The sequence below is a fragment of the Papio anubis genome, chromosome 17 (genome assembly GCF_008728515.1).
Source record: "Papio anubis isolate 15944 chromosome 17, Panubis1.0, whole genome shotgun sequence".
In the NCBI taxonomy this organism is placed as follows: Eukaryota; Metazoa; Chordata; class Mammalia; order Primates; family Cercopithecidae; genus Papio; species Papio anubis.
In genome coordinates, this window is record NC_044992.1 from 68,588,872 (window position 1) to 68,602,038 (window position 13,167).

Below are 13,167 nucleotides of genomic sequence, written 5' to 3' on the forward strand. Positions count from 1 at the left end.
GGGAGGGCAGACTCGGTGGGAGGAGCCTCTCAAGGTGTGCACCTTTCTCCCTTAGCTGGAAGCGAGGGCATGGATGGGGATCGTTCATTTGGGGGTGATCCCAGGAAGCAGAAATGAAGGACAAGCCAGTAAGGGTTGTGTTAGGAGCCTGAGGCTCAGACTGCTCGGGACTCGCTAGGAGCTGCCTGGGATGTGTCTCAGCATCACCCCCCCACCCCAACACACATGGGCCTGGACGCTGCGACTCCAGGCCTCCATGTTCCAGGGTTGTCCCAGGGGATGTTGGCCCCTCTGCATTTTGGGACTGCCCTGAGTGTGGGCTGATGGTGGAGACGGTTCAGGGCAGTACCTGGAGGTGAACAAGGACCATCCCTGGGGTCCCCATCGCCTTGGCTGAAATCAGAGGCTGGCAAGCACCGGCTGCCTCTCCCCAAGACACACCACCTGCACCTCCAGCCCAGCCTTCCCCTGCCCTCGCTGGACACGCCAGGCCTCTGTGCCATCCCCCAGGCTCATCTTTCTGCTCCTCTCTTCTCCACAACACTCAAGTCCCACATCACCTCACCTTCCAGGGAGCCAGTGTCTCTGTCCTCTGCAACCTGTGGCCTTCTGCACAGGCCTCTGCCACCAGGATAAGAACCATTTGGGGGACACTCACTATGTGCCAAGCACAGTTCAGCAGTCTATGATGGGATCCATCTAACACCACCACACTCTGCAATGGGCTCATGAGCATCATCTCTTTACAGACAAGGAGAGATGCTCAAGGTCACATGGCTGGAAAGCGCAGGAGACAAAATTTAAACCGACTCCTGGTCTGACCTCAGCTGACACATAGCCCTTAACGGGCAGCGCTGGAGTCACAGGTGCGGTGTCCATCTCTCCCCCGGACAACAAGCCTCTGGGGCAGGTGGGGAGGGCACAACAGCTGCCCGTCCGCGTTCCTAGCACCCAGCGCTGTGCGGTGCGTGGTGTGCACTCACATGGGAAGGTGTGCACACAGGCCGACAGATGGAGTCCAAGCTCTCATGCCTTTCAAACTCTCACTCCCACAGGCGGCTGCCGGCAAAAATAGCCACAACTCATTTGAATAGAAGGGCAGGAGGAAGAGACAAGAACCCAACTTCAGACAAATGGAAATTTTCAAAAGAGGAAGGCAGCGGCCAAGCCCGGCGGAACACAGCTCCAGCCTAGCAATTTAGCACGATTAACTGAAGCCGCAGCCCCAGTCAATATAATAGTGGGCGCATTATCAGTTTTGCCACAAACCATTATTCATTATCTCTGGGTTGTGCTGGCTCACCCACGGCCGGCTGGAGCGCCGCGGCTTCTCCCGCAGCCAGCTATATTGTAATCAGTCACATTACAGAGAAACGTTCCCGGAGGAAATCGTGCCATCGCCCGGCGTGTCAGCTGCTCGCAGATCGGAATAGGAATGTTCCAAGGTGCAGTAATGTGGTGTGACATTGTGCGAGTTAATTTATAGAAAAATTAAACATCATTTGGAGCTGAGCAAGGGAGATGAGCAGGGGACTGGCTGGGTTTCAGACAATATTTAAATGGCCTCGGGGTATTGATTCTGGAGGAAATCTTTGCAAGGACTCATGGTGGTTAATAATTGTTTGTCTAAAATCCCCCAACTCAGTCTAGACGTGGACAAAGAAGACTCAGAAAGAAAAATATAGCTCCAACTTGCAAGCATTTCTTTGGTGTAATGAGTCTTAGAGAGATGTGGGGAACTTGGAGGAGGGACAGTGAGAGCAGCTGGGGGTGGGGGTGAGAGAGCAGAAGTCACCAGCTAAGAAGACAGCTCCCGAGTCCCCTCCATGGGCCAAGCGAGGTGCTGGGGCTGCCAAGATGGGGCCACACAATCCCTGACGTTGAAGGAAAGAGGAGACAGGGGAAAAATGCACCTAACCAAGGCCAATACCTGACTGGAGCAGCCAGGGAGATGCCCTGATCCCTTCCTCTTCACCCCGTGGGGCAGGAGGGGTCCTCCACACTACACAGTAGAAGGTGGCCAGACACATGGCACCCGATACTGGACAGATGAGACAGCAGCTTATTAATAGCAGATACTTCTGGAGAAGGAAGACGCTGCGGGCCATGCAGGACACATGAGGGTACACCGCAGCACAGAGTGAACCAGAGGGGCTGTGAGAGGCCGCCTTTGGCGTAACAAAAGGGTGAGGTGCCCTCTGATTGGCTCGTTTGGATAATGCTACTGGCTGGCAGGGAGGTGAGACTGTCAGATTGAAGACATGTGGGGTGTATCCCATCTAGCTGATGCAGGAACCAGGAGGGAGCCCTTCCTGCTGGGTGGGGGGCGCGCCTGGTAAGAACGGGGGCCTCATAGCTACTAGGCCCATTTGGGGCTTTGTGAGGCTCAAAGATATCAAAGCAGCACTTGTTTATTTTATTTTATTTTTTTTAGAGACAGAGCTCACCTTGAAGCCCAGGCTGGGGTACAGAGGTGCCATCATAGCTCACTGCTGCCTTGAACTCCTGAGCTCAAGGCATCCTCTTGCCTCAGCCTCCCGAGCAGCTGGGACTACAGGAATGTGCCACCATGCTCAGCTAATTTTTAGTTTTTTTGTAGAGACAGGGGTTCTCCATCTTGCCCAGGCTGGTCTCAAACTCCTGGGTTCAAGCCATCTTCCTGCCTTGGCCTCCCAAAGTGTGTGGATTACAGGCATGAGCCACCATATCTGGCCAAAGCAACACTTAATATAGTATCTTTTTTTTTTTTTTTTTAAGATGGGTTCTCATTCCGTTGCCCAGACTGGAGAGCAGTGGCATGATCTCAGCTCATTGCAGCCTCTGCCTCCCAGGTGCAAGTGATTCTCTTGCCTCAGCCTCCTGAGTAACTGGGATTACAGGCACCTGTCATCACACCTGGCTAATTTTTTGTATTTTTAGTAGAGATGGGGTTTCACCATGTTGGCCAGGCTGGTCTTGAACTCCTGACCTCAAGTGATTCGCCCACCTCAGCCTCACAAAGTGCTGGGGTTACAGGGGTGAGCCACTGTGACCAGCCTTAATATTGCATCTTGATTTGGAGCCTGGCAGGGCAGGAGGTGCAGGCAGGGCGAGCATGATGAGAAGGGAGCCCTCCTTGCCGCATGGATGGGTGGAGGTGCTGAAGGCACTGCAGAGCAGGCGGCATTGGAGGCCAGCCTTGAAGGGTGAGCAGCATATTAGGACAAAAATGAGAGCAAGGGCGTCAGAGATGAGAAAATCTCGTGAGTAAAGGCACAGGGACAGGAGACAGTGCGGGGCTTGAGAGATGGGCGGGTGGAGAGTCTGCTGTGAGGAAGAACATAAGGTGTGGGGAAGGGGAGGCGGCAAGGGGCTGGGAAGGTGGGAGGGAACAGATTGCAGAGGGTCACGGGTGTTTTGCTGGAGACAGGAATTCTTCAACACGGAGAAGAAAAGATTCAGACAGAAAAACAACCCCTAGCTGTGGTGGTCGTAATGATTACCAGTCTGTAAAGGGCTCTTACGGAGAAGCTGGTCCTCACATGCTGCAGGGACCACCTGGATCTGAACACCCCTCAAGTGGTGACTCCTAGCCAGGGTTCTCCCTGAATTTCAGACTCAGATGCCCAGAGAGGTCTCAAACCGCCACCTGTCGTTTCATGAATGTCTGTGAGGCAACAGGCAGAGTGTGAGACTTTGGGGGTCCATCAGTGGATAAACCAGAGGGTCCTGCCGTGAGGCGCTCCTCTTCCAACCTTTGCTCCCCTAGAAGGATGTCGGCGATGCCTGGGCAAGTCCACACTGAAATGCACGTTCCTGCTTTTCCTCTGCAGACCCACATCTCCTCCTGAGGTCTCCAGAAGGGTTTGGAGCCTGCAGTTACAAAGCTGGAAGCCCCAGTATCCTGCCCTGGCTGCTCAAGTGGCCTGATCTGCCAGATCCGGCAGTAGCCATGTCCTGCCATTACTGCCAAAACATTTCTCAAATCTGCGCCTTCTGCCTTCTCCTTTCTTGTGATCACAGGCTGGTTCAAACCTGTTCAAATAGAGGGACATGGCTGGGCACAGTGGCTCATGCTTGTAATCCCAGCACTTTGGGAGGCCAATGCTGCTGGATCAAAAGGTCAGGAGATCGAGACCATCCTGGCTAACACGGTGAAACCCTGTGTCTACTAAAAATACAAAAACTTAGCCGGGCGTGGTGGCGGGTGCCTGTAGTCCCAGCTACTCGGGAGGCTGAGGCAGGAGAATGGCTTGAACCCGGGAGGCGGAGCTTGCAGTGAGCGGACATCACGCCACTGCGCTCCAGCCTGGACGACAGAGAGAGACTCTGTCTCAAAAAAAAAAAAAAAAAAAATATATATATATATATATATATATATATATAGGGACACACACACACACGAACACTTTCGTGTCTCCCCCCTTGATCACAACCCATCTTGTCACCTTCAGTCCCTCCCGCACAGTCATTAGGGAAACTTTTCTTTTCTTTTTTCTTTTTTTGAGACAGAGTCTCACTGTGTCGCCAGGCTGGAGTGCAGTGGCACCATCTCAGCTCACTGCAACCTCTGCCTCCCAGGTTCAAGTGATTCTGCCTCAGCCTCCTGAGTAGCTGGGATTACAGGCATGCACCACCAGGCCCAGCTAATTTTTGTATTTTTAGTAGAGACGGGGTTTCACCATATTGGCCAGGATGGTCTCGATCTCTTGACCTTGTAATCCGCCTGCCTTGGCCTCCCAAAGTGCTGGGATTACAAGCATGAGCCACTACACCCAGCCTAGGGTAACTTTTCAAAACACAAACCTCTTCATGCCACACTGCAGCTCAAAAGCCCTCCCAGGCTCCCTATCACCTGTAAGGAAAGCCCAAGCTCCTTGGCACATGCTGGGCGCAGGACATGTGTCTTCAGTTGTGGCACTTTGCCTGTCTCATCCATGCCTTCTTCTCACCCTGTGTCTTGCACACAATCCTCCAGGAAATGGCTTAATTGCTTGCAGATGCCCCCCAGATACTGCGGTAGATGAAAGTGTTGGCCCTAACTCATCCCCTCCCTGCACTCACACCTTTTATGATGTGAGTTTGCAGTTCTTCCAACCAGACGCAAGATGTACTTCCCCGCCCCTTGACTTCAGGCTTGGTCATAAGGCTTGCTTTGGACAGTGGGATGTGAGCAGGCCCGACACAGCAGAGGCCTGACGTGCACCATGCATTTGAGCTTGCCTCTTGCACCTCTCCAGTAGCCAGGAGGAGGGCTTCCCGGGAGTAGCAGCTGTGCCTGGATCCCCAAATGATACACAAGGAAGACTGAGCATGGTGGCTCACGCCTGTAATCCCAGCACTTTGGGAGGCTGAGGCAGGAGGATTACTTGAGGTCAGGAGTTCGAGGCCAGCCTGGTCAACAAGGTGAAACCCTGTTTCTACTAAAAATACAAAAATTAGCTGGGCGTGGTGGTGCATGCCTGTAATCCCAGTTACTCGGGAGGCTGAGGTGGAAGAATCGCTTGAACCCGGCAGGTGGATGTTGCAGTGAGCCAAGATCGCACTACTGCATTCCAGGCTGGGTAACAGAGTGAGACTCTGTCTCCAAAACAAACAAACAAAAAAAAAACCGCTGGGCACAGTGGCTTATGCCTATAATCCCAGCACTCTGGGAGGCAGAGGCAAGCAGATCACGAGGTCAAGAGATTGAGACTATCCTGGCTAACATGGTGAAACCTCGTCTCTACTAAAACTATAAAAATTAGGTGTGGTGGTGTGTGCCTGTAGTCCCAGATACTCAAGAGGCTGAGACAGGAGAATCTCTTGAACCCGGGAGGCGCAGGTTGCAGTGAGCTGAGATCGCGCCACTGCACTCCAGCCTGGTGACAGAGCGAGACTCCATCCCCCCCCGCAAAAAGAAAAAAAAAAAGGATACACAAGGAGTACAGTCACCCCAGCCACCCACAGACCTAAGCATGAGTAAATGATTGTGGTATTAAGCCACTAAATTAGGATGTTTGGTACACAGTGTTATTGTGGCAATATTTGACAGATATAAATACCATCTTGCTGTTTTCGGATTTTTTAGTTCTTGCTTCCTTTTGCTCTCCCTTCAGCCTAGAATGCTCTTATACACTTCTCTTGGCCTAAATATATTCCTAGAGTAGTTCATTGCTCCATTCTTCAGGAGGCCTCCTCCACCATTTCCAGAAATGCTGCCATCTCCTCTCTGGCCCTGCATTTGGAGAAAAAGCGTCAGGGCAGGTGGAAGGCAGAGAAGGGGCTCATGGCTCCTCTGAGCACCAGCCTGAAGCCATGCATCCTCACTTTCTTCCAGGAAGGAGGTGGGACAGCATCTCCCACTCTTTGATGTTCAGCCATGGGAACAAGCCAGCTGCTCTCCGGGCCCACCTGCTATTTGCACCAACCTAGGAATCTGTGGGATGCACTTGCCTTCCAGTTACAGTGTGTCAGTTCCCAGCCAGAGCCCTGGGTAGTTGCTACACAAGTAAGATAGAATTACACGCAATTCTCTGCTCTTGAATTTAAACAGCTGCTAACACCTCCCAGATCACATTGTATATAGTAACTAGCCAGCCTGTGCTTTAATTCCAGTCTCTTAGCGCTTCCCAGACTTTATTACGCACCAGAGATTTCTGTGCAAACACAACTGCGTCTTCGATGCTTCTTTGACAGACTCGACAATCCCTTTGCCCTCCTATGCCTGGTAGTGATGGAGGCCTGACTTATCCCTCCCTCCCTTGGGAGTCTATTAATAGAGAGGGAGATGCACACAGATGCACACACATGCAAAGAGCTCTTGAGGCTGCAAAACTGCTCAGCTTAAAAGAGCTGCAGACACATCTCTCCAGCCTCCAGGGGTTCCCTTGCTCTCTGTGATGGCAGCCAGCAGCTACAGGTTCCGACATCAGTTCCCTACTTTCTGCCACCTTCTGGGACCCATTGAGGGCAGGAGTGCCTGCCTATGCCAGTGCTACCTAAGATGTGGACACTGTTTTTATTCTTCTCCTATCAAGGCTTCTCTTGGGGCGACTCAAGCTAGAATACAGACTGCCGGCCAGGCCTGGTGGCTCACGGCTGTAATCCCAGCACTTTAGGAGGGCGAGGTGAGTGGATCACGAGGTCAGGAGATCGAGACCATCCTGGCCAACACAGTGAAACCCCATCTCTACTAAAAATAAAAAAATTACCCAGGCATGGTGGTGTATGCCTATAATCCCAGCTACTCAGGAGGCTGAGGCAGGAGAATCACTTGAACCCAGGAGGCGGAGATTGCAGTGAGCCAATATCATGCCATTGCACTCCAGCCTGGCGACAGAGCTAGACTCTGTCTCAAAATTTAAAAAACAAAAAGCAAAACAGAAAAAAAAACAACAACACAGACTGCCTTTCAGATGTGGGGTTGTGTATTAGTCTGTTCTTGCATTGCTATGAAGAAATACCTGAGACTGGGTCATTTATAAAGAAAAAGAGGTTGAACTGGCTCATGGTTCTGCAGGCTGTACAGGAAGCATGGCAGCATCTGCTTCTGGGGAGCCCTCAGGGAGCTTTGACTCATGGCAGAGGGCAAGAGCAGATGTCTTGTAAGAGCAGACATCTTACACGGCAGGAGCAGGAGGAAAGAGGGGGATGTCACACACTTTAAAACAATGAGATCTCACGAGAACAGCACCAAGAGGATGGCGCCAAACCATTCATGAGAAACCGCCCCCATGATCCAATCACCTCCTGGTAGGACCCACCTCCAACACTGGGGATTAAAATTTGACATGAGATTTGGTGGGGACACAGATCCAAACTATATCCAGGTGTGAAGGATTAAATTACTATTCAGCAAATGTTCTGTGTGCATTGTGGGCAGAGGGTACTTCCCTGCTCCACTGATATTTTTTGATTATTATTGTTATTATTATTATTATTATTAGAGATGGAGTCTTGCTCTGTCACCCAGGCTGGAGTGCAGTGGAGCAAACTCAGCTCACTGCAACCTCTGCCTCCTGAGTTCAAGCAAATCTCCTGTCTTAGCCTCCAGAGCAGCTGAGATTACAGGCGCCTGCCACCACAGCCCAGCTGCAAAATTTTGTATTTTGTAAAAATACAAACTAACTTTTGTATTTTGTAAAAACACAAAATAATGGCCAGGCGAGGTGGCTCACTCCTGTAATCCCAGCACCTTGGGAGGCCGAGGTGGGTGGATAGCCTGAGGTCAGGAGTTCGAGACTAGCCTGACCAACATGGTGAAACCCCATCTCTACTAAAAATAAAAAATTAGCTGTGCATGGTGGTACACGTCTGTAGTCCCAGCTATTCGAGAAGCTGAGGCAGGAGAATCTCTTGAATCTGGGAAGCAGAAGTTGCAGTGAGCTGATATTGCACCACTGCACTCCAGTCTGGGAAGTTGCAGTGAGCTGATATTGTACCACTGCACTCCAGTCTGGGAAGTTGCAGTGAGCTGAGATCGTGCCACTGCACTCCAGCCTGTATGACAGAGTGAGATTCCGTCTCAAAATAAAAATAAAAATAAAAAATAATTTTTGTATTTTTAGTAGAGACAGGGTTTCACCATGTCGGCCAGGGTGGTCTGGAACTCCTGACCTCAAGTGATCCACCCACCTCGGCCTCCCAAAGTGCTGGGACTACAGGCATGAGCCACTGTGCCCAGCCTGCTCCACCAATATTGAGTTTGAGCTTGGGACTTGATTTGTCCAATGAAATGTTAGCGGACATGAACCATACAGTAGGTTGAAGTGCTGATGTGGGCAGCTTGCCCTCTTGCCCATATGCCTTCTGCTATGAATAGGATGTGCCTTGACTAACCCCAAGTCCAACTGAGGTAAAAGACTGGTTGGATTTGTTTTCTGGCCATAACCCTGCTGACCAAAACAGGATCTGGTCCATACAGGATAAAGTAAAGAAACCAGTGAAAACCAGCAGATGATGACCAGGGTGATTCCTGGCTGCCCTCATGGCTCAATAGCATAAGGCACTCCCACCAGCTCCATCACAGTTTACAAATGCCATAGCAATGACCTGGAAGTTATCACTTTTCCATGGCAATGACCTGGAAGGTACTGCCCCTTTCCTGGAAAGTTCTAAATAATCTGCCCCCTCAATCTGCATTAACCAACCCCTTAATTGACATGTGATTGAAAGTGGGTATAAGCGAGTATAAATACAGTTGCCAAGAGCTCATACGTTGCCCACTCTGGGCACACTGCCTATGAGTCAGCCCTGCTCTGCAAAGAGCAGTACCATTCCAGAAAAGATTGCTGTTTAGCACCACCAGCCTACCCTTGAATTATTTCCTGGGCAAAGCCAAGAACCCTCCTGGGCTAAGCCTCAATGTTGGGGTTCGCCTGTCCTGCATCACAATGAGGACGGAATCCCACAGAGCAGGCCTGGACCCACTTGCAACATGAAGCCTACTCCAGCTGGGCCCAGAAAAGATCAGCCAAACCCTCATTGACCCGCAGGCAAATGAGTGAGAAATAAAGGCTCACTTTTGCATGCCATTGAGTTTTGGAATTATTTGTTAAGCAATAATAGTTGACTAATTCAAGGGAGCAGGCTTCCCTTTCTTCCCACAGTCTCCCTAGCTGTCCTTTTGAATATTAAATTGGCAGCAATTAGCACTACTGATCCTCCCACAAGAAGAATATAAACTTGGAGTAGATTTGCCAGGAATGGGGGGTCCCTTACACGGAGCCATATTCATTATCTTGCCCAGGCTCCCCGACAAACAGTCTTACCTTATTAATTATCAATATGGTTATATATAGAGCAAAGCTAGCTCAGCTGTTAGAGCCAATTGGCCAAATCCAGGCCCAATGCTGGAGCCTTGGCCTCCTTAACATGTGCAACCAGGCTGGGCATGGTGGCTCACATCTGTAATCCCAGCACTTTGGGAGACCGAGGCTGGAGGATCACTTGAGCCCGGGAGTTTGAGAGCAGCCTGGGCAACATGATTATACTCTATTTCTAAAAAAAAAAAAAAAAAAAAAATGTTGTAAATAGCTGGGAGTGGTGGCACCTGCATGGCCCCAGCTACTCAGGAGGCTGAGGCGGGAGGATTGCTTGAGCCCGGGAGTTCGAGATCAGCCTGGACAACACGGTGAGACTCCGTCTCTAAAAAAAAAAAAAAACAAACAGCATGGTATGGTGGTGCACACCTGTGCTCCCAGCTACTTGGGAGGCTAGGGTGGTAGGATAGCTTGAGCCCAGGATGTCAAGGCTGCAGTGAGCCATGGTAGTACCACTGCGCTCCAGCCTGGGTGACAGAGTGAGACTTTATCTCAAAAAAAAAAAAAAAAAAAACTGTTGGCACTAGCTGGTAACAGAGATCATCCTGACACACTCAGAATGCTGTGCAGTCACCCACCCTTAGGAATCTGTCCATCCCAATGCGCTGTCCAGCTGCAGAGGTGCTGAATCAAAAGTAGGTGCTTCTAAAAGGTCTGGGAGAGCGGAGGGCAAGGGCTGAGTTCTCAAAAACATCCTTGCCTTGTCTGACATCAGGCAGCTGCTCCTCACCCCCACCCTGGCCATGCTCCTTCCTCACCTATCTCCTCGTCCCATCCCAGCCCTTCTCTGCAATGCCTCTTCCCTCAGCTTACCCCCTGTCAGGGTCCTAATCAATTCCCCAACAAAACAAAATGTGTTCGTCCAGAGAGTTGAATCTTCAAATCACCCAGATAATCAATATTCGGCTACTGTGCTACAGAGCAGGAGATCGATTTGCTGCCAGCCATTGCCAGGCAACCGGAAACTTTCATGCCATCCCCCTCCGACCAAGGCACCATGGATAGTGGGGCAGCACTACAGGGCTGGGTTTTAGGGATCAGGGCATGCAAATGCAGGAGACCACAGGGGGAAGAGAAGGTCTTGCTGCGTTCTTTAAAAAATAAAAAAACAGGATCTCACTCTGTCACCCAGGCTGGAGTGCAGTGGCATGATCATAGCTCTCTGCAGCCTCGATTTCCTGTGCTCAAGTGATTCTCCCACCTCAGTCCCCCAAGTAGCTGGGACTTGACAGGCATGGGCCACTGTGACTGGTTAATTTTTTTTTTGTAGAGACTGGGTCTCACTCTGTTGCCCGGGCTGGTCTCGAACTCCTGGCTCAAGTGATCATCCACCTTGGCCTCTCAAAAAGCTGGGGTTATAGGCGTGAGCCACCATGCCTGGCCTTCCTGCTGCTTTCAAGACTGTAGTGATGTTCCATCCAATATTCTGGCTTAAGGAAAACCACTTGCTTAAAAATCCTTTTTACTGTAGAAAATTTCAAATATTTGCTCAGAGGGATACTATAATGAAAATCCATGTACTCATTACCTAGCTTTAACAATTATCAACTGTGGGTGAATTCAGTTTTATTCTACCAGTGCCCCTCTGCCATCAGATTATAGTTAAGCAAATCTTCAACATCATTCATAGATATTTCAGTATGTATCTCTGAAAGAGAAGAAATCTCTTTTTTCATAAATATTTCAGCATTTATTTGCAAAGCTACAATGCCATTCAGTATCTGGTTTAATATAAACATTTTAGTTGTGTTTTTTATTTTTATTTTTTTGAGACAGGGTCTCACTCTTTCACCCAGGCTGAAGTGCAGTGGCACCATTATAGCTCACTGTAGCCTTGATCTCCGGGGCCCAAGTCATCCTCCTGCCACAGCCTCCTAAGTAGCTTGGACTACAGGTGTGCACCACCATGCCTGGCTAATTTTTAAAAAATTTTTTGTAGAGATGAGGTCTCACTATGTTGCCCATGCTGCAAAAAGGCTACTCTTTTTAAAAAATCTTATTCTCTTATTTTAATTGCAAAAGTAATACACACTCATACTAAATAAAACAATACAGAAATATATAAGGACTCTCAAAAAACAAAAACAAAAAAACACAACATCATTATCACACTTTCAAGAAATTAATCTTGATTTCTCCATAGCATCAAATATCCAGTAAGTGTTCAAACTTCCCTAAATGCCTTAATTTTTTAAAGTTTTCTTTTATTCAGGAATCAAATTTCAAACATTCAGCTGGGCACGGTGGCTCACACCTGTAATCCCAGAACTTTGGGAAGCCAAGGTGGGCAGAACACTTGAGGTCAGGAGTTTGAGACCAGCCTGGCCAACACAGTGAAACCCCGTCTCTACTAAAAACACACAAAAAATTAGCCAGATGTGATCTTGGCTACTTGGGAGGCTGAGGCAGAAAGATCGCTTAAACCTGGGAGGCAGAGGTTGCAGTGAGCCAAGATCATACCACTGCACACCAGCCTGGGCAACAGAGTGAAATTCTGTCAACAAACAAACAAATAAGAAAACACTGTAATTGGTTGGTATGTTTCTTAGCTTTCTTTTAATCTGCCAGTTTCCCTTGCAGTTTATCTCTTGAAAAGGAGGATCACTCGTTCTTTGGAGAATCCCGCATCCCGCATCTTACACCCCATGGTGGGGGTTAGCACCTGCCTCCATCTCCTGCATTGCCAGACAGATTCCATGGACTGGAAATTGGACCAAGCAGCTTGGTCAGATTCAGGTTTGAGGTAGTGGTAAGACTACTTTCTCAGCCATTCTCATCAGGTGTCTAGAATGCCCGGCCTCACGTTTATTGAAGGAGGAGAAGAAAGGCTACTGCGGAGAAACCCATAGATCCATTTTCCAAGCCTGACTAACCAAGATTCTTCAGAGATGCTGAGGGATTTATCTGATGACAAAAAAAAAAAAAAAAAATCAACGTCAATAATTCATCTCGAAGTCTCCTTGTTGCAGTCAGTGATAAGAGAAAGCTACGCAGTGCCTGAGTCTAGCAAATCTGCAGAGACCACTCTGGGACAAAATACATAAACACTAGTAAATTACTTCAAAGCTTTTCTCTTTTTTAATTAACTGGAGTAATTTTGTAATAATCCCCACGGCTTGTGTCTGAAAATGCAAGTCAGTTAGAGATCGAATCCATCCTTCCACGGTGTTCCTCTAGTTCGGGGCTCAGACCACGAGGGCTCAACCCCACGGGATGGTGGTGACTCAAAGTCTTTCATAAAACACACAGAACTTTCCGACTTCACTCCAGCCTCAGCAGATGGTAACAAGTGTCAGAAGCAATTAATTAGCCCCCGCATTTGCTCATGATTTAACAAGCCCTGTCTAGCGGCGTACCTGTGATATGTGGAGCTGCAGAGACGTAA

The 13,167-nt window shown here is 49.3% G+C and overlaps 1 long non-coding RNA gene across 1 annotated transcript; it reads left to right on the forward strand.

Moving 5' to 3' along the window:
* The first annotated feature begins 831 nt into the window (after positions 1–831).
* LOC110741527 lies at positions 832–12,712 on the forward strand. The gene is made up of 2 exons (XR_002517808.2): positions 832–1,445; positions 12,363–12,712. It is a non-coding gene; the product is annotated as an uncharacterized LOC110741527 (long non-coding RNA).
* The last annotated feature ends 455 nt before the right edge of the window (positions 12,713–13,167 follow it).